The sequence below is a fragment of the Myotis brandtii genome, unplaced genomic scaffold (genome assembly GCF_000412655.1).
Source record: "Myotis brandtii unplaced genomic scaffold, ASM41265v1 scaffold285, whole genome shotgun sequence".
Classification (NCBI taxonomy): Eukaryota; Metazoa; Chordata; class Mammalia; order Chiroptera; family Vespertilionidae; genus Myotis; species Myotis brandtii.
This window is the reverse complement of record NW_005360891.1, coordinates 3,413,072-3,431,705: the sequence shown is the minus strand read 5'-3', so window position 1 is coordinate 3,431,705 and position 18,634 is coordinate 3,413,072. Positions and strand designations below refer to the sequence as shown.

The window sequence follows — 18,634 nt, the reverse complement described above, 5'->3', positions numbered from 1 at the left end:
TGTTATTTTCCATCACCATTTATCCCCCTATACCATCTTACACCTCCCCCTCCCCCACATACAATCACCACACTGTGGTCTGTGTCCATGAATTCTCTTTTTTTGCTCAATCCCTCAACCCCCTCTCACCCCACTCCCATCAGAGCTGTGTGCCTGTTCTCTGAGTCTGTTTCTATAGTTTCCATGGGGTCCTCTGTCAATGACTTCAGATAGGAGTGGTCTCTGCAGGGGATGAGCTGGTACCTCTGAAACTGCAGATTGACTGTGTTAGACAAGGCATGAGCAGCAAGGCTGTCTGCCCCCGGGCTGCATTGATCTCACTCCAGCTCACAGGGACAGTGGGGATGCAGCCCAACCTGAAGCTATTGATGACAGCCACGGGGCCATCACAGCAGATCTCAAACATGGCCTTGAAGGCGTTGGTTTTCTTCAGCCAGGCTATCTGTGTCTGGGCGTACCGCAGCCGGTCATCCACGCTCCATAGCTCATAGTTCCAGTTGTTGCCATTGCAGTTCACTGAGGTCCCTGTGGTACTGCCTTTCCTGCTGCTCCAGCATCTCTGTCTGCGCAGGCTGCCTCCAGGGCCACAGCACCCTTTCTCAGTTCTTCTCCACCTCCTCCAGCTCCTGGACCAGCCTTGCTTCCTCCAGCTCCACCTCCTACAGTGTCGCCCTCGTGTCCTCACCTAATCCATCCCTGGTCTCCAAACAGCATTTGTAGTTCTGACTCAGATTCTGAGATCCTGAGCTGGGCGTCCAGCTGCTTCGATACTGTTAGTACAGTCCTGGCACAGGGGGTGGTACAGCTCTTCTTCACTGGATAGGATGTCACAAAGGCCCCTCGTGGCCCTCTGGATGCTACTGAGAGTCCTCCCAGAGGCCAGCTTCCCGAACAGGGTGAAGTTGCTAGGACCATCCCCAGACATCTCGCCATCACCAGGGATGGTCCATCCAGAGGCTCTATCCTGGAGTTCTTCAATGTCTATCTCCATCCTGGAGGCAGAGCCTTTCTCCAGAGTATCTCCAAGTTCCTGCTGAGCTGAGGGGAGCTTCAAAGCTGCAGGTTCTTGGCTGAGGTCAAGGCCTGAGGTCTCCGTGGACTGAGTCAGCTTCAGGGGCCGGCAGCAGACATGGCAAATGAAGCGGATGGAGGACATGGTGGAGATCTTGACTTTCACCATTGACTAAGTTTCCTCTGGCTCTTGTGTTAATTCTCCATTTATACTTTGTAAGGGCCTTTGGGAGTGAGTTTTAAAATGCATATCTCATTTCTCACTCTCCCTCCTCAAACCTTACCCTTCTTAGATACCTGTGTACTCCCCTTAGCTGTTTTAGTCAAGTGAGTCTTTCTCAAAGGAAAATCCAATCATCTCACTTTCTTTAACATTTTTAGGGCATATCTTAAGATTAATCTTTCTACACTTGATCTTAGCCAAAAGGCCCAGAACTGAGGGCAATCGTCATAAAACTAAAATCTAATCATGGTACTTTCTTCTTTAAAACATTTAATGTCCTTATGTTACCTTAAGATAAAATCTTAATATCTTAACCTGATACCAAGGTCTCTGCCCATGTTTCCAGTTTCTCTCCCCATTTCTTTTTTTTTTTTTAATATTTTTATTGATTTCAGAAAGGAAATGAGAGGGAGAGAGAAAGAAACATCAATGATGAGAGAGAATCACCAGTCGGCCACCTCCCACACACTCCCCACCAGGGACCAAGCCTGCAACCCCGGCATGTTCCCTGACCGTGAATCCAACAGTGACCTCCTGGTTCATAGGTCGACACTCAACTGCTGAGCCACACCGGCTGGGCCACACTTTATTTTTTTGGTTAACCCTCACCTGAGGATATTTTTCTAATTATTTTCAGAGAGTGGAAGGGAGAGGGAAAGACAGAGAGAAACATCGATGTAATAGAGACACATTGATTGGCTACCTCCCGCACGTGCCCCAACTGCGGGAGGGATCCAGCCTGCAACTGAGGCATCTGCCTGGAAATTGAACCTGGGACCCTTCAATACATAGGCCCATGCTCTATCCACTGAGCCAAACCAGCTAGGGCAGGGAACAGACTTTCTGCTGGCCACCCCCCCTTTTTTTTCCCTGCAAAAAGTTTTATTGTCTCCATTTGGTCCAAATGCATGGGAGAGGGCTTCAGGGTTGTTAAAAGAATGGCAACCTTTAGCTGGTTTGGCTTAGTGGATAGAGTGTCAGCCTGCAGACTGAAGGGTCCCGGGTTTGATTCTGGTCCAGGGCACGTACCTGGGTTGTGGGCTCGATCCCCAGGGTGTGTGGGGGGCGGGGGAGGGAGTCGTGCAGGAAGCAGCCGACTAACGATTCTCTCTCATCATCAATGCTTCTCTCCCTCTCCCTTCCTCTCTGAAACCAACAAAAATACATTTAAAAAAATAAAAAAGAATGGCTAGTCATTTTGGGGAGAGGCTCAGGCAAAAGCCAGACACCAAGGGATGAACAGGGGTCCTTCAGATGCCTCTGGGCTCCACAGGCTCCTAGTCGTGCTTGAGGGTGAGCCTTGCGAAGATATACTCACCCAGCCTGGGGGCCAGCAGCCATGGAGGTGAATCAGGTGTGGCCCATCTTCCTGATGAGTTTCACCTCCTCGCCCAGGAAGTGGTTCTGCAGGAAGTTACAGAGATGAGGGTGTTCCAGTAGAACCAGGGCCTGCAGCTCCAAAGGGCCTGGTTCAGGTTCCTCTCCAACGCCATGGCAACTTCCATGGTGTCCTGAGTGTCAGCCTGCTCATCCTGGGAGGCTTCAGCACATCCTGGAGAGAATGCGGCCACCATGCTGGTTTTGTATCTTTAAGAAGCTCAGCGCCCTTGAGCTTCTTCTCCACCAACTCGAGGAAGAAGTGGCCCACGCCCCTCAGAGCCACATCCTAGTGGTGGAAACAGAAGCCCAGAGAGAGGTAGGTGTGGAGCCTGCAGAGGCAGGATGGCCAGGCAGGTGACGGGGCCTCCACCTCGGTGGTGGGAGGTGTTGTTACATTTTAAAGGGAAGCTTTACTTTGTTCATTCTCTATGACTTCTTTTCAAAAATACACAAATTTACAGAATTGTTTCTACCAATTAAAGGGCCCCAATCACAAACCAAAGCAACCAAAGCTGATCACGAAGGCACGTACATCACTGGTAATTCTGTGTAGGAAACAAAAGGAGGAATAAATATAGGTCTGCTTACCGCAAGCTCATCTCATGTCAACTCATGGCTTCGTGACACAAAAAACAGCATATAGGTCAAAAATGCCTTGGAAAAATACACATTCTTTAAATATAAAATATGTGGCTCTTACTCCAGTCAGCACCATCTTTATATTAATGCCTGTATGTGTTACATTCACACTATGTAGGAGGCAGCAAGCTGAAAGTAAGGCATGTGAGTCAGACCCATGAGGCTGAGGATCCATTTCAGGCCCTGGGAAGGTTACTTAATCTTTTTGAATCTCAGTTTTCTCACTGGCAAAATGAGAAATTTGTTCACGTAAAAGTCTTGGCATTCTGCTTGCTGCATGATGGGCATTCGGTAAATGTTAGTCTACTTTTTCTTTTCAATCCCTGTCAAAATAAACTAGTGGAGACATGATTTTGGAAATCCTCATTAACTACTCATTTTTTTTCCATACCCAACAATAGCACTCTTACCCTTAGGTCTCCTGGTGGGCGTATCTCAACTTTATTATAAAATTGTAACAGAGAGAGACGCTGCCAGAGGACCAGTGTGAAGGAAGGCCTCAAGAGAGACTGTTGGTCTCATCTGAGAAGAAAAGGAAAATCAGTCAAGGGCAAAGTTGGGGAGAGAGGAAGAAACCAAGACACATGTCTTTCCCCTTTGTGATGTCAGTCAGCTTTCCAAAGGCAGGGCCTTTCCATCTTTCATTATCAAAACTGGGGTGCGTTTCTAAGTACAAAAGGACAGGGAGAAATACCAAGTCAGATGCGATGCTGGGAGAACTGACATACACCTGGACCGTCCGGAGCAGACAAGGACATATGGTTACTTTGTCTATACGAAGCCCGCGGGCCTCAAGCAGCGTGGTGTCACATAGACCTCGGCCAGAATCCCCACTGGGTGCCTAAAGGTTAAACACACCATGATCACTTATGCAACTTCCCCGAGCCTCAACTTATGTATTCATGGAAAGGGGTTCATGAAAGCTATGCCTCAGGGCTGTTCTCATGATCAAAAAAATAACATCTCAAGTACTAGTACAAGCTGGTGTGTAATAAATAGGGATTGTTATTTTAAATGCATGAGGTGTACGAAAGCCTGCATGGACAGGGCCTGAGAAAAAGGGCCCAAAGGGAGAGAATGTTCCCTCTCACTGACTTCAACTTTACAGAGGTTGGAACCTGAGGCAGTGGGATAGAGAGAGGACATTTACCAGCATCTTATGCTCAGTGCTGTTAATAATTTGGGACTTTGTTAGCTACCTTTACTAAGTATTTTTGCCAGTTATGTTATTGTCATGTATTTTTATCTAATCAGTAACATGTTTATCTAAAAAACTGGATAAAACAGGGATCAAGAGGAAGTAGATGTGTTTGGGGAAAGAACATTAGCCAAACGTGTGGGTGCTGGCAGTCAATTTGCACAGGGCAGGAAAGCTCAGCTGCAAAGGTTTGGGGTAAATTGGTTCTCCTTCCCCGATAGGTATAACTGGCTATGCAGGTTCTGGAGCTTCCTGCCGAGGAGGAGAGCAGCAATCCCTTCCTTTGCCCATCTCTCCCTCCCTGAGGAAGAAAGCTTTCCATCTATAGATAAATAAGCACACACATCGCACACATACATACATGATTCATTCCTCAAACCACCGAAGCAGCACTTTGTCTTAGAATAAATGCCACTTACACCTGCTTAGTATAAATGTCGTGTCCTCAGACATCATCATTTTGAAACACGTTAGTTGTAAAATAATGGGGCTCCTGAATATTCTGTCATGCATGATTATCCAGTTATCAGAATGTGCCTTCACCTTTGTTGTATCTATATCAGCAAAGCAGCAGAGGAGGTTCAAGGCGGGAATGTTCTATTTGCTTTTGTGGACAAAAATTAGACGATGAATATTTACTGAAATGAGATTGCAATGTGATTGAGACAAGGAAGAACCATGTAGGCTGGACTAGGTTCTTCAGCCTTTGACCTATTCACTGACATTTTTTTCTTAAAGCCAAACCACTTATAAAGACCTTTTCTGAGGGTGGTTTCTAACTGCCTTTTAAGAAATGGTCTTGTTCTTGATTTCATTTCATTATTTTTAACAAACAACATACTTTTACTAGTTTTTCATTCAAGAACAAATTAACATGTATTTTTATATCTTCACTCAGACTTTATGTATTATCCCAGCAAATAAATTATATATTTCTACTAACCCACATACATGACCAAAAAAATAGGTTTCCTGAGCATTTCCCCCCCAAATCTGCCCTTTTTGTGATCATGAGGTAGCTAAAAAGAGGCCCAGTTTTGCAGTCTTTATAATTGTAAAGTTAAATTTGAATTTAGAATTGAGCAAGAAATTGAGGTTTTTATTTCCCAACAGAAATAACATTCCATTTGACATATTTAAACCAGCAATAGGTAAGTGCCCATTCCCTTGGTAGGAAAGGAAATCATCCCAATCCTATGTAAATGTTATCTTGTAATTGACAGGGTTTGGTTTGGCAAATAAGTTTGCCAAGAATAGCAAAACCTGGCTTCCCTTAGTGTCTCTCTCTCTCTCTCTCTCTCTCTCTCTCTCTCTCTCTCTCTCTGCAGTTCTTATTCTGGCAAATTTTTTGGAAGTTCTTTTGCAATTCTTGGAGAACACCTTCAGTAATGTGTCTGTGTGATTAAGAGACACATCTCTGCTGGACAACTTAATGCATTTCTGGTAGGGTAATCTAGCCTGGCTAGTAGTTTCTGGCAAACAGTTGTCTGTTACCAGAAAGTAGAGAGAGTGAATAAGACATTTCCCAACTACTTCTCCTTCCTTTTATTTTATATTAATTTTCAATTTAACAGAGTGAAACGGACCTTTTTTGGGGAGTCTGCAATTCTTTGAATTTTTACAGAGGTATAGATTTATATAACCACCACCACACTGAGGATACAGAATAGTTCCATTGCCCCCTAAACTCCCTTGTGCTATATATCCCTCCATAGTCATACCTTAACCCCTCAGAACTACTGATCTGTTCTCCAGCATTATAGTTTTACCTTTTCAAGAATGTCGTGTAAATGGAATCATCTGATATGCAATCTTTTCAGATTATCTTCTTTCACTTGGTATAATGTTTTTGAGATTCATACAAGTTGAATATATATCAATAATTCATTTCTTTTTATTGATGAGTATATTCTATTGTTTTGATGTGCCCCAGGGTATTTATTCATTGAAGGATGTTTGCTTTACTTTGAGTTTTTAGCCATTATTAATAGAGCTACTACAAACATTAATATATAGGCTTTTGTGTGAATATAAATTTTCTTTTTCTAGGATAAATAGTGAGGAGTGGGATTGTTGAGCACATTACTTTGAGTTTTTAGCCATTATTAATAGAGCTACTATAAACATTAATATATAGGCTTTTGTGTGAATATAAATATCTTTTTCTAGGATAAACAGTGAGGAGTGGGATTGTTGAGCATATAGTAAAAGCATATTCAACTTTATAAGACACTGCCAAACAGTTTTCAGAACGCCATGCCGTTTTACATTCCTGTCAGCAATGTGTCAGAGTCCCATTTGTTCTGTGTCCTCCTCTGCACTTTGCATTATTCATATTTCTAACTTGAGCTATTTTAATGGGTGAATAGTAATATCTCATTTTGGTTTTAATTTGAATTTCCTTAATGGCTAATGATGTTGGGCATGCTTTTATGTTTATTTTCCTTCCTGTATTCTCTTTGGTGAAGTTTCTGTTCAACCCTTTCATCTATTTTAAAAATTGAGCTATTTGTTTTTTCAGTCCTGGAGGGTTCTTTATATATTCTGGATACAAGTCATGTGTGAAATATGTGATTTACAAATGTTTTAAACATTTTCTCTCAGTTTGTAGTCTGTCTTTTCATTTTTAAGAGTGTCTTTTGCAGAGCAAAATTTTTAAATATTGATAAAGTCCAGTCTTTACATTTTTACCTTATGGGTATGCTTTTGGTGTCATGTCTAAAAACTCCTTGCTTAACCTAAGATCAAAAAGACTTTCATAATGTTTTCTAGGATGTTTATGGCTTTATGTTTTATATTTAGATCTATGACCTAATTAGAGTTATTTTTTGTATAGGGAATGAAGTTTAAGACAAAGTTCATTTTTATTTTTGCATTTGAATGTCCAAATTTTCTAACATTATTTTTGAAATGACTATCTTTGCATCTTTGCAAAAATCAATTAGTTGTATTTGTTAAGGTCCATTCTGGCCTTTATTTTGTACATTGATCAGTGTATCTATCCTTTCAGCAACACCACACTGTCTTGATTATTGTAATTTTATAGAAATGTTAAGATTGGGTAGTAAGACAATCAACATTTTACTCCTATTTCTCAAAACTGTTTTGGCTGTTTCAGTTCCTTTGCTTTTTAATATAAATTTAAAAATAAGTTTATCTGTATTTAAAAAAATTTTGCTGGGATTTGATTAGAATTGCAATTCTATGTTTCAATTTGGGAATAATTAATATTTTTACTATGTTGAGTCTTCCAATTTGTGATCGTGGAAAGTCTCATTTATTTGGTCTTTATTTTTAAATTTTTTCATCAGTGTTTATAGGTTTTGGAAAATGTTTCTTGTATATTTTGTTAAATTTTTACCTATTTCATTTTTTGGGGCTATTGTAAATGGTCTTGTTTTTTAACTTTGGTTTCCAGTTGTTCTTGGTGAATAGAAATACTATTGATTTTTGAGTGTAGATTTTTTTATGCTGTGAACTTACTAAACTCATGAGTCAAGTAGCTATTTTTTTTGTAGATTTATTGGGATTTTCTATATTCAGAAACATGTTATTAGTAAATATGGATGGTCTTATTTCTTACTTCCCAATCTGTTTGTCTTTTATTTAGTCTTACCTTATTGCACTAGCTGGGACTTCCAGTGTGATGTTGAAAAGGAGTGGTGAGAGTAGACATCCTTGACTTGTTTTTCAGTCTTATGGGGGAATTTTCCCTCTTCTCTCTGAGTGCTGTGGAACCCTTTCCTGCTCCTTGAGACAGAACTAGAGGGGTTTTCCTCTAGTTCTCTTTCTAACTGATGCCACTTCCAGGTTTCTGGTTATCTTATGTCCAGGCCAAATGATAACAGAAGAAAAGGAAACTGTGAACTCACCAATAGTTTGGTTATACTTTGAATTATGTTATTTTCCCCTAAATTACCTTGCACCCTTTACTTTTATAAGTCCTCAATATCTCATCCACATGTCTTGTCCAGGTTTTATAGCTCCATCCTACCTAGAACCAGAACCCTTTTATGTTTTATAAAAATAGGAACTTTTTTGTTTTTATAAATGCTTCTTAAACCTACATTTTTGGAATAATTTCAGGGGGAAAATGTTTTAATCCTGAAAATAGAAAAAATACTTGGAAAATTTTTTTCCCCTTTGCATCATTTTTGTGTATGCTGTTGAAAGGTAGGGGTTTGTGTGTTATATATTTAAGGCAATGATTATAGGATGCAGGTAGAAAATTGTTTTCTGTTTCTACAACTTAATGCCCAAACAGATATACTCAGAGGAGCTAATTCTTTCCTTGCCTTTCAATCAGACCTCTTTACTTACTTATCTTGTCATTCTCATATTAAAAAACAAAATTTCTCCAGTCATTATATTATGCCAAACCACTTCAGTTCAGTAATTATTATGTTTATCCCTACATAATAATAAAAATTCCACTCTTATTTTAAAGTTGAAGGCTTCCCCCAGGACTACGACAGACCAAGGTTCTATAGGGGCAAAGAGGCATAGTTGTCATTTTCTCTATTTTGCCTGCCAACACTTTTTTCTCCTCCACTGTCTAGGCACCTTTGGCTTCCTTAGGACTGAAGGGTAGAGTTGAAAATGTGAAGAAGAGCTAAGGGTCAGAAGTATACTTGCTGGCACTGCTGTGAGTTGGCACTGACCCTAGTCTGGGCAGATGTTTAAAGCTAAGATGACTCCTGCAGGGTTTTCAGACATTTCTCCCTCACTGAATCTCTCTACAGTCTGGGACACAGGTGAACTCTCAGTGTTAGGCTTCCAACACTCATCCAGGTAGTTCATAGTGAAGAAGAGCTAAGGGTCAGAAGTATACTTGCTGGCACTGCTGTGAGTTGGCACTGACCCTAGTCTGGGCAGATGTTTAAAGCTAAGATGACTCCTGCAGGGTTTTCAGACATTTCTCCCTCACTGAATCTCCCTACAGTCTGGGACACAGGTGAACTCTCGGTGTTAGGCTTCCAACACCCATCCAGGTAGTTCATTCTCTCTCTCTCTCTCTTCCCCCCTCCCCCTCGCTCCCTCCCCCTTCTTTTTCCTTCTGTCCTCCTTCCCCCCTCTCTATTTCTCTCTCTCTCTTTCTCTCTCTCTCTCTCTTCACCCCTCCCCCCCTCTCCCTCCCACTTCTTTTTCCTTCTGTCCTTCTTCCCCCCTCTCTATGTCTCTGTCTCTTCCTCTTCCTCTTTCTATCTCTCATATACACATACTAGGGGTCCCTTGGCCTGGCCTGTGCCCTCCCGCAATCTGGGACCCCTTGGGGGATGTCAGACTGCCATTTTTCTGCCTGATCCCTGCAGGCCCAATCCCTACACGGGGCCTCTAGTATCCATATAAAATCTTTGGTTAATCTCTTCCTGTCCTGCCCCCTTTCCTATTCCTTCTGAGATTCATCAGTCTGTTCCATGTTTCCATGCTTGTTCATTGAGTGTTTGCCCCCTGGTGGTCAGTGCTTGTCATAGCTACTGGTTGAAAGATTGAACGTTCGCTCAGGCTTTTATATATATAGATAATCCACAGGAAAATACACTTAACTTCCCAGAACATTTCCTCTATTCTGCTGCTTCTTATCCTTTAAATCTCTCAGGTATTATACCACAATCTACCATTTGCCCTAAACTATGCGAGTATTCTTGAGGCTTTTTAGATTAGTCCTGCTATTCCCAGTGGGTCAGCACAGCAACAAATCTCTCCAAAGAAAGAAATCTCTCTAGTTTTCTACTAACTTGTCTTAGTCTCCCCAACTTACTTTACAGGCTTAATGGAAAAGTTAGTAAATAGATCACAAAGTGATTCTCTACCACCATTTTTATAAATCCTACTGGAATAGCATAGAAGCTTACTTTGGAACGTGAGTAGGTAGCCTAACCAAAACCAAGAGAGGAAGAATCTCTTTTTAATCTCCTGTTACATTTATAAATAATCCTCTGATAGTTACATGACTGATAACACATGTTAGCTGGAAGAACATAAATCATGTATCAAATGTAGTTGGTGACTTAGTAAAAAAATAGATTAGTTATATATTCATAATAGAGTACTAGTTAGATTCTCTACTGTGTATTTTTTATTCTAATGGGCCCATCAATGGGGACTTTCTACATCATTGTCCTCAGGATTGGACATTATTGCAGAAGTGAAGAGACAAAGAAAGGAGTCATTGCTCTGCTTTGAATTTCAAATGTCTGGAGATTTCAGGCTTTTATGTAATTGACCAAAGTGTGGATGAATGCCTGTTGCTATAAAGAAAGATTTTGCTACCATGCAGAGAGGTGGGGGATAGAAACTTCACAAGAAAAGGAGACATAAAGAGAAGGTTTGGAAGAAGGTGAGGGGATCCTTACATGTCTCCCTCAACCTAAGTCTTGATTGGGAAAGAAACTGTAGATAGATTTTGGGGACCTAAAAGCAGATATTTTTTCTCACTCTACATGATTAGCACAGGAAATGCTTCCCACCTTTTAGAGATCCAACATCCAGGATAGAGCAGAGGTTGGACTAGCAAAAAGGAAATAGCAGAGAGAAGATCTGAGACAAGCCTCTGAGCTGTAGTGGTCTGGGAAAACGTTCAACATTTTCTTATGGTCATGAGAAGGAAGAGTGGCAGATGGCTCGGAAGAGGCTTGTGGAACACAGACTGTGTGACCCTGAATACTGGGTGCCATGAATGTCAGCAACTTCATGGCCAGTGGGTACATTAAACCTCAGCAGGGAGGTCAGGTGATTATGTTGGACTAGGCATCTGCCTCCTCTCTGGGCCCCACAACTTCCAGAATATTGTAGTGTTCTGAGCCTCCTCCAAAACCAGACACCACCCATGAAGAAGGGAAGGACAAGTGAGAGTGAGACTCTGGAATTAACTGACTTGTTAACAATAATGATTCTAAGTTTTAAACCAGAAATATCTCAAATTGGCAAGATTAAGCTTTTCACTGCTGAACTGTATTCAGTTTTGTACAATTGTAGATAATCCACAGGAAAATACACTTAACTTCCCAGAACATTTCCTCTATTCTGCTGCTTCTTATCCTTTAAATCTCTCAGGTATTATACCACAATCTACCATTTGCCCTAAACTATGCGAGTATTCTTGAGGCTTTTTAGATTAGTCCTGCTATTCCCAGTGGGTCAGCACAGCAACAAATCTCTCCAAAGAAAGAAATCTCTCTAGTTTTCTACTAACTTGTCTTAGTCTCCCCAACTTACTTTACAGGCTTAATGGAAAAGTTAGTAAATAGATCACAAAGTGATTCTCTACCACCATTTTTATAAATCCTACTGGAATAGCATAGAAGCTTACTTTGGAATGTGAGTAGGTAGCCTAACCAAAACCAAGAGAGGAAGAATCTCTTTTTAATCTCCTGTTACATTTATAAATAATCCTCTGATAGTTACATGACTGATAACACATGTTAGCTGGAAGAACATAAATCATGTATCAAATGTAGTTGGTGACTTAGCAAAAAAATAGATTAGTTATATATTCATAATAGAGTACTAGTTAGATTCTCTACTGTGTATTTTTTATTCTAATGGGCCCATCAATGGGGACTTTCTACATCATTGTCCTCAGGATTGGGCATTATTGCAGAAGTGAAGAGAAAGAAAGGAGTCATTGCTCTGCTTTGAATTTCAAATGTCTGGAGATTTCAGGCTTTTATGTAATTGACCAAAGTGTGGATAAATGCCTGTTGCTATAAAGAAAGATTTTGCTACCATGCAGAGAGGTGGGGGATAGAAACTTCACAAGAAAAGGAGACATAAAGAGAAGGTTTGGAAGAAGGTGAGGGGATCCTTACATGTCTCCCTCAACCTAAGTCTTGATTGGGAAAGAAACTATAGATAGATTATGGGGACCTAAAAGCAGATATTTTTTTTTCTCACTCTACATGATTAGCACAGGAAATGCTTCCCACCTTTTAGAGATCCAACATCCAGGATAGAGCAGAGGTTGGACTAGCAAAAAGGAAATAGCAGAGAGAAGATCTGAGACAAGCCTCTGAGCTGTAGTGGTCTGGGAAAACGTTCAACATTTTCTTATGGTCATGAGAAGGAAGAGTGGCAGATGGCTCGGAAGAGGCTTGTGGAACACAGACTGTGTGACCCTGAATACTGGGTGCCATGAATGTCAGCAACTTCATGGCCAGTGGGTACATTAAACCTCAGCAGGGAGGTCAGGTGATTATGTTGGACTAGGCATCTGCCTCCTCTCTGGGCCCCACAACTTCCAGAATATTGTAGTGTTCTGAGCCTCCTCCAAAACCAGACACCACCCATGAAGAAGGGAAGGACAAGTGAGAGTGAGACTCTGGAATTAACTGACTTGTTAACAATAATGATTCTAAGTTTTAAACCAGAAATATCTCAAATTGGCAAGATTAAGCTTTTCACTGCTGAACTGTATTCAGTTTTGTACAATTGATTCTATGACTGTGAGATTAAAATCCATATGTACATGCATATATGCCCACTAAATTGTGAACAATTTGAGGGCAGAGCCCAATTATAATGGATTATTTTATCCGTGGGACCTAGTAAAATGCCTGAAACGGGGTAATAATTGAGGTAGCAGGTACTGTACTAAATTAATATGAAAAAAATAAAACTCTTACTTTGTGAACTGGATAATTGCCCCAGTCTTAGTAAATACAATTAATGCTACTTAATAAAACATTCAGCTCCACAGTTCATTTTCCTCTGAGATGGAGTCTGGCCTCACTTTTCATGACAGTGAGAGAACCTCTTTGATAATTTCTGTGGTACTTCTTTTTTCCCCCCCCTATATCTTTGCCAATTTACTGGTTGAAGGTGAGCATCACTCCAATGGCTCATCCCTTTCGTCTAAAGAATAAAAACTTAACAGAGGTCCAGCCAGCGTAGCTCAGCAACCTATGAACCAAGAGATGTCAGTTTGATTCCAGTGGGGGCACATGCCTGGGTTGCAGGATTGATCCCCAGTAGGGGGCATGCATGAGGCAGCTGATCAATGATTCTTTCTCATCATTGATGTTTCTGTCTCTTTCTCTCTCCCTTCCTCTCTGAAATCAATGAAAAATATTTTTAAAAAACTTAACAGAAACATGCAGAGCTGGAAAAAGGAGTCAAAGGGAAAAAGAAAAAAACAAATGTTAGAAGAAGGCCTCTGAAAAAGAAAGTATAGTAATTCTTTATTGTAAAGTCTCCCATAAAATCATGTTTGTACTTCCACATGATTCTCCCATTAACATTAGGAAGCAACTTTTACATAGAGAGAAGTGAACCCCTCCTCGATGTCTCTGAGACAAAACTCTTCTGCCATGTCAGGAAACCCTTTTTTTAAGTGCCATTTATTAATGGTTTTTCTTCCACCTCAGCTTTTATCTATTTTCTGATAGAAAGATTGGAAACAAATGGGCAGGGAACAGAATTCCACATCAACCATTAATACAATATCTTCTTAAGTAATAATTTCCTATTTAAAGTGTTTTAAATCTAAGTGTAATTTTAGAATGTACCAAGGCTTCCTTGACAATAGGAATAGTTAATTCAAGGACCGTCTTTGTTTTTTTACCCAAATATGAAAAGGACCTTCAAAAACCTAAGCGACCAAAGATAACATTCTACAGCATATCATGCATGGGTTTACTAAAAGCTTTCTTGCAGACTTTATTTTTTAAAGTATAGCTAAATTTTGAGCATGAAATTTATTATTTTTTTAAAATACATTTTTATTGATTTCAGAGAGGAAGGAAGAGGGAGAGAGAGATAGAAACATCAATGATGAGAACCATTGATCGGCTGCCTCCTGCACTCCCCCTACTGGGGATTGAGCCCGCAACCCAAGCATGTGCCCTTGACTGGAATCAAACCTGGGACCTTCCAGTCTGCAGTCCAATACTCTATCCACTGAGCCAAACCAGCTAGGGCTTGAGCATAAAATTTAATTGAACATTAGTCACCTATTGTTTCTTCATTCAGAGAAAATGAAATGGGTCTATACAGTAATGCCCTGGTACTTTGGTTTCTGCCCTACTAGGAAAATACACTAAATAGGTTGGATCTCAACCAGGAAGGCATACTATACAGTAATGCCCTGGTACTTTGGTTTCTGCCCTACAAGGAAAAACACTAAATAGGTTGGATCTCAACCAGGAAGGCATTCTTTATCAAATAAAATAAAACAAGGATAAATAAGTAAAAAGAAAACAACTATAGTTTTCAGAAAACTTAAGAGAAGACTACAGACATGGCAGAAATGATAGTAATTTTCACTGATTTTATACTTTTTACTCTTTCTGCCTTTGAAATTGTAGGTTAATGATATACTGCTTAGATGAGATGAACAGATGTTTCATGGGAATGAGGATAGAAAGATAATTATTCTCTATATTGAGAGGAAGTATCTATAATAATAAAAGCATAATATGCTAATTAGATCAGACATCCTTCCGGACGACCTTCTGGATGAGGCCCAGGTCCTGGGTGCCAGAGGGAAGATGTGCTGGCAGCCAGGGGAAGGAAGGCCTACTCTTGCACGAATTTTGTGTATCGGGCTTCTAGTAAAATAATAATGAAAATGTGAGCTCTAGGGCCACACTGCCATGGTTGGAATTCTAGTTCCTTTGCTTTCTAATTATGTGATCTGAAGAAAGTGAAATAATCTTGCAATACCTGGGTTTCATTATGTGTAACATGAGGACACTAATGTATTTACCTCAAAGAGTTGTGAGGATTGAATGAGTTAATAAATGTAATTAGAACAGAGTTTGGCACATTGTAAGCATTAAAAAAACTAGTTATTTTGAGTAATTACTAATGATTGGATTGTATTCTAGTGCCCTAGAAATAACCCCCATATTCAGTTAGTCTTTCTATATATTATTGCCAGAAAGGCTAGTTTAAGATCAGCCCTCAGGTATCCAAATTATCCACCCTGAGAGATGTCAAGTGATATTTAATTGGTTTATATCCAATAGTTCAGAACAGCAAGTCATTTATTTACCCCAGGGGTGTAGAAAACATCTCAAAAGGTGCATGTCTACACTATAGTTTTCAAAATTAGACATCATATTTATAATGAATCATTATAATTGCCTTTCAGTTGTTCTGAAAGATGATTGGCAATTCCTGTCTAAAAATTTCCAACTAAACTTGTTATGGCATGCCATATAGATCTAGAGGATTGAAGCTTTGATTGGCCATTAATCCATCTGTAGCTTGAAACTAGGCCTGTTCTCAGAGGAAAATATTGGCACTGCATGTAAGTAATTTTTTGGCCATCCAAGTGAGGTGGCCCTTCATTCAGATACATGTCTTGATTAGATTTTTTCATAAGAAAATGTTAACCTTACGTTCTGCCTAGTTGGTTGTTAAATATGTAACAGGATATTTGCACTGAACGTTTCCTCTGGGGAATGTTTTTTGAACTCTTTGATGACCAAATTTTATTCAAAAAATAAAACTCATATTTATGGAAAATTATCTAAAGGACACAAAGTCTTCAAGATAGTCCACATTTTTCTCTTTGATCAAACAATACCACCAAGATTAGGGCACTAATGCTGTGTTGTTTGGAGTCATCATAAAACTGATTTTATTGAGTAGTGTTTCACCAAAGTCATCGTTGTGTCTATATAGGTACATTGTTAAAGACAGTATCCACTACATAAAGGAGAGCACTAGAAAAATTATTCTCAGAGAAAATTATGATTTCTCCATTATAAATTTTTTTTCGTTAAAAAAATCTTACTCTGGTTCCTTATTTGCTTTGGCCACTAGGAATCTTATTTCTAATAACTTTTCTACATTTTAAACCTTTGTCAGGTCAAGAACAGAAAGCAAATGCTTATATTTGCACAGCATGCTGAGGAAAAGAGAGGAAGCTCCTTGTGGCCAGAGGTAGCCAGCCCAACTACACCTGGATTTTGTGATTGCCGGAGTTTAGTATGCTTGTACACCATCCATGGAATACCACTTGGAAATATCTGTTCTGTGGTATACATTTATATATATTTCAAATTGTATGGCTGATTGAAATCAACCTAAAATCTTTGTGGAAGGAGGCAGGAAATAAAACACCAAATAATCAAATTGATCAAAAGCAGAGGAGCAGCAGAGACATGGAGTGCCAAGATTATAGAACTTTAGAGCAGCCAGGCCGTCAGCATTCGCAGAGGACCCTGCGGAGAATGAAAGCTCCTCAGTAATCCTGTGGCTTGGTATCTAAGAGTGAACTTGGGTCCAAAGTCCCAATGAAAACCAAGAATATCTGAATTACTAGGACCATGATATGACAAAGACAGTTCCCAGGACAGATAAGTAGGGAAGAAGACTGGGGAGAGAAAGAAGCAAATATTCAGAAACTGGAAAACACAGGAGAAATACACCTTGTAGCCCACCTTTCTAAGAATACCGGGATAAAAGGTTTTAAAGTGTTATAAGGAGAAACTAAAAACTGACATCAGAAATCCACTGTAAATAATATGAAATTAACTTTGAAATTTAAACTTGAATCAACATTTTAGTAAAATGTATATAGTATTCAGTATATAATATACATTTAGTCACTTAAAATTATTTTTCATTATCTTGTATTAAGTCTAAAACTGAAGAATCCTTGCAACTATTATTATAGTTTGCTAACTGATAGAGCATTCTTCACTTTTTAAGGCAACATTTTTTAACCCAGAAAGGAACAAAATCAGGTAATTTGTACTCCTTGGAAAATGTTGCTTAAACAAGGCTACCTTTCCATCTGTAGGTGCTATACAACATAATAGTATTAACAGTTAGAGTCTTCCACCTATATGCTATCAATTCCCATATTAACATCTTCAGCCAAGTAAAACTCTATATTTGTATATTAAAATTCCCACTCAATATTTCCATGGGCTATTTTTTAGACATTCTAATTTTAAATTGTCTTAAAAATTATCTCTAGATCTTGCCCCCACACCTCTTTCACCTCAAGCCTTTCTCATCTCAATCGTTGATAATTGCATCTTTCTAGTTGCTCAGGTACCAAACTTTGGAGTCTCTTTGACTCTTTACTCCCCACGTTATATTCAATTAATCAGGAAACCTTGGTGGCTTTACATTCAAAACATACCCAGAATTTAACCACTTTCCTCCGTTTCCACCATCACTACTCTGGTCCAAGCCACATTCGTCACCCACTAGATAATTGCAATAGGCTCTAACTTGTCTCCCTTCTGCCACTCTTGCCCCTTTATAGTCTATTTTCAACACAGCAGCCAGAATGATCCTTGATTATGGAAGTCAGGTCATATCACTCTTTATTATTGTGTTTTATTTACATAAGTTTCTAGAACACTGCCTGGTATATAGTCTGTGCCTATGACTGAATGCATGAATAATTCTTAGAATAGAATCCTGATACTTAGAGAAAGCAACTTTCTTGCTTAATATCTCAGAGAGTAGCAGAATTAATCGAGGTCTTTGGACTTTTTTCTAATGTTTCATTCTACTATGCTTCCTTCTAGACATGTTGACAGAACCCTCAGTGTAGATATCAATAGTTTTTGGAAGAAGGGGGTTGAACTGATTAGTAGGAGGCTGAGTTCAAGTCCTGCTCCTAAGCAGGCAGAATCTGAGTACCATAGGTTTTGGCTTGCAGAAGGTAGTTGAACTAGATTATCCTTAAGGTCCATTCTAGAGCTCCATAAGTCCAGTGACACTGCAAAATTTCCCAATTTTCCAATATCAGTTCAAGTAAAAAGTTCCATGGGAGTATCAGCAGCACAAGGGAGCCTAACAGATATGCTAATCTGCTTTTTAGATTCCCAAATACAGCAACAGCTAGTAAACTTGTTAAATGGGGCCAGGATTCCCAGGGCTGGCTGCTCACCCGTGACATTTAGCTCAGTTGGCACTCTTAGTGGTGATATATGCAAATGTGGTTAAAATGAGTGTGACACCCATTTATTTACTTATTTATTTATTTTATATCTTCACTTTGTGAAATCAAGCCTGCATCCAAATTAGTGGTGTGACATCTTAGGCTTTATAACAAGCCTTTGTGTGTGTGTTCTTTTTAGCTCCTTTGGTTAGAGCTCACTATATATCCTATATAATAAAAGGGTAATATGCAAATTGACCCTAACAGCAGAACGACTGGGAATGACTGGTCACTATGACACACACTGACCACCAAGGGGCAGATGCTCAGTGCA

The 18,634-nt window shown here is 39.7% G+C and overlaps 1 long non-coding RNA gene and 1 pseudogene across 1 annotated transcript in view; one reads left to right on the top strand and one right to left on the bottom strand.

Moving 5' to 3' along the window:
- LOC102246546 overlaps window positions 1–18,634 on the top strand; it is a 301,492-nt gene that overhangs the window by 62,416 nt on the left and 220,442 nt on the right. The gene's annotated exons all lie outside the window — the stretch shown is intronic.
- On the bottom strand, window positions 93–1,206 carry LOC106726578 (annotated as a pseudogene).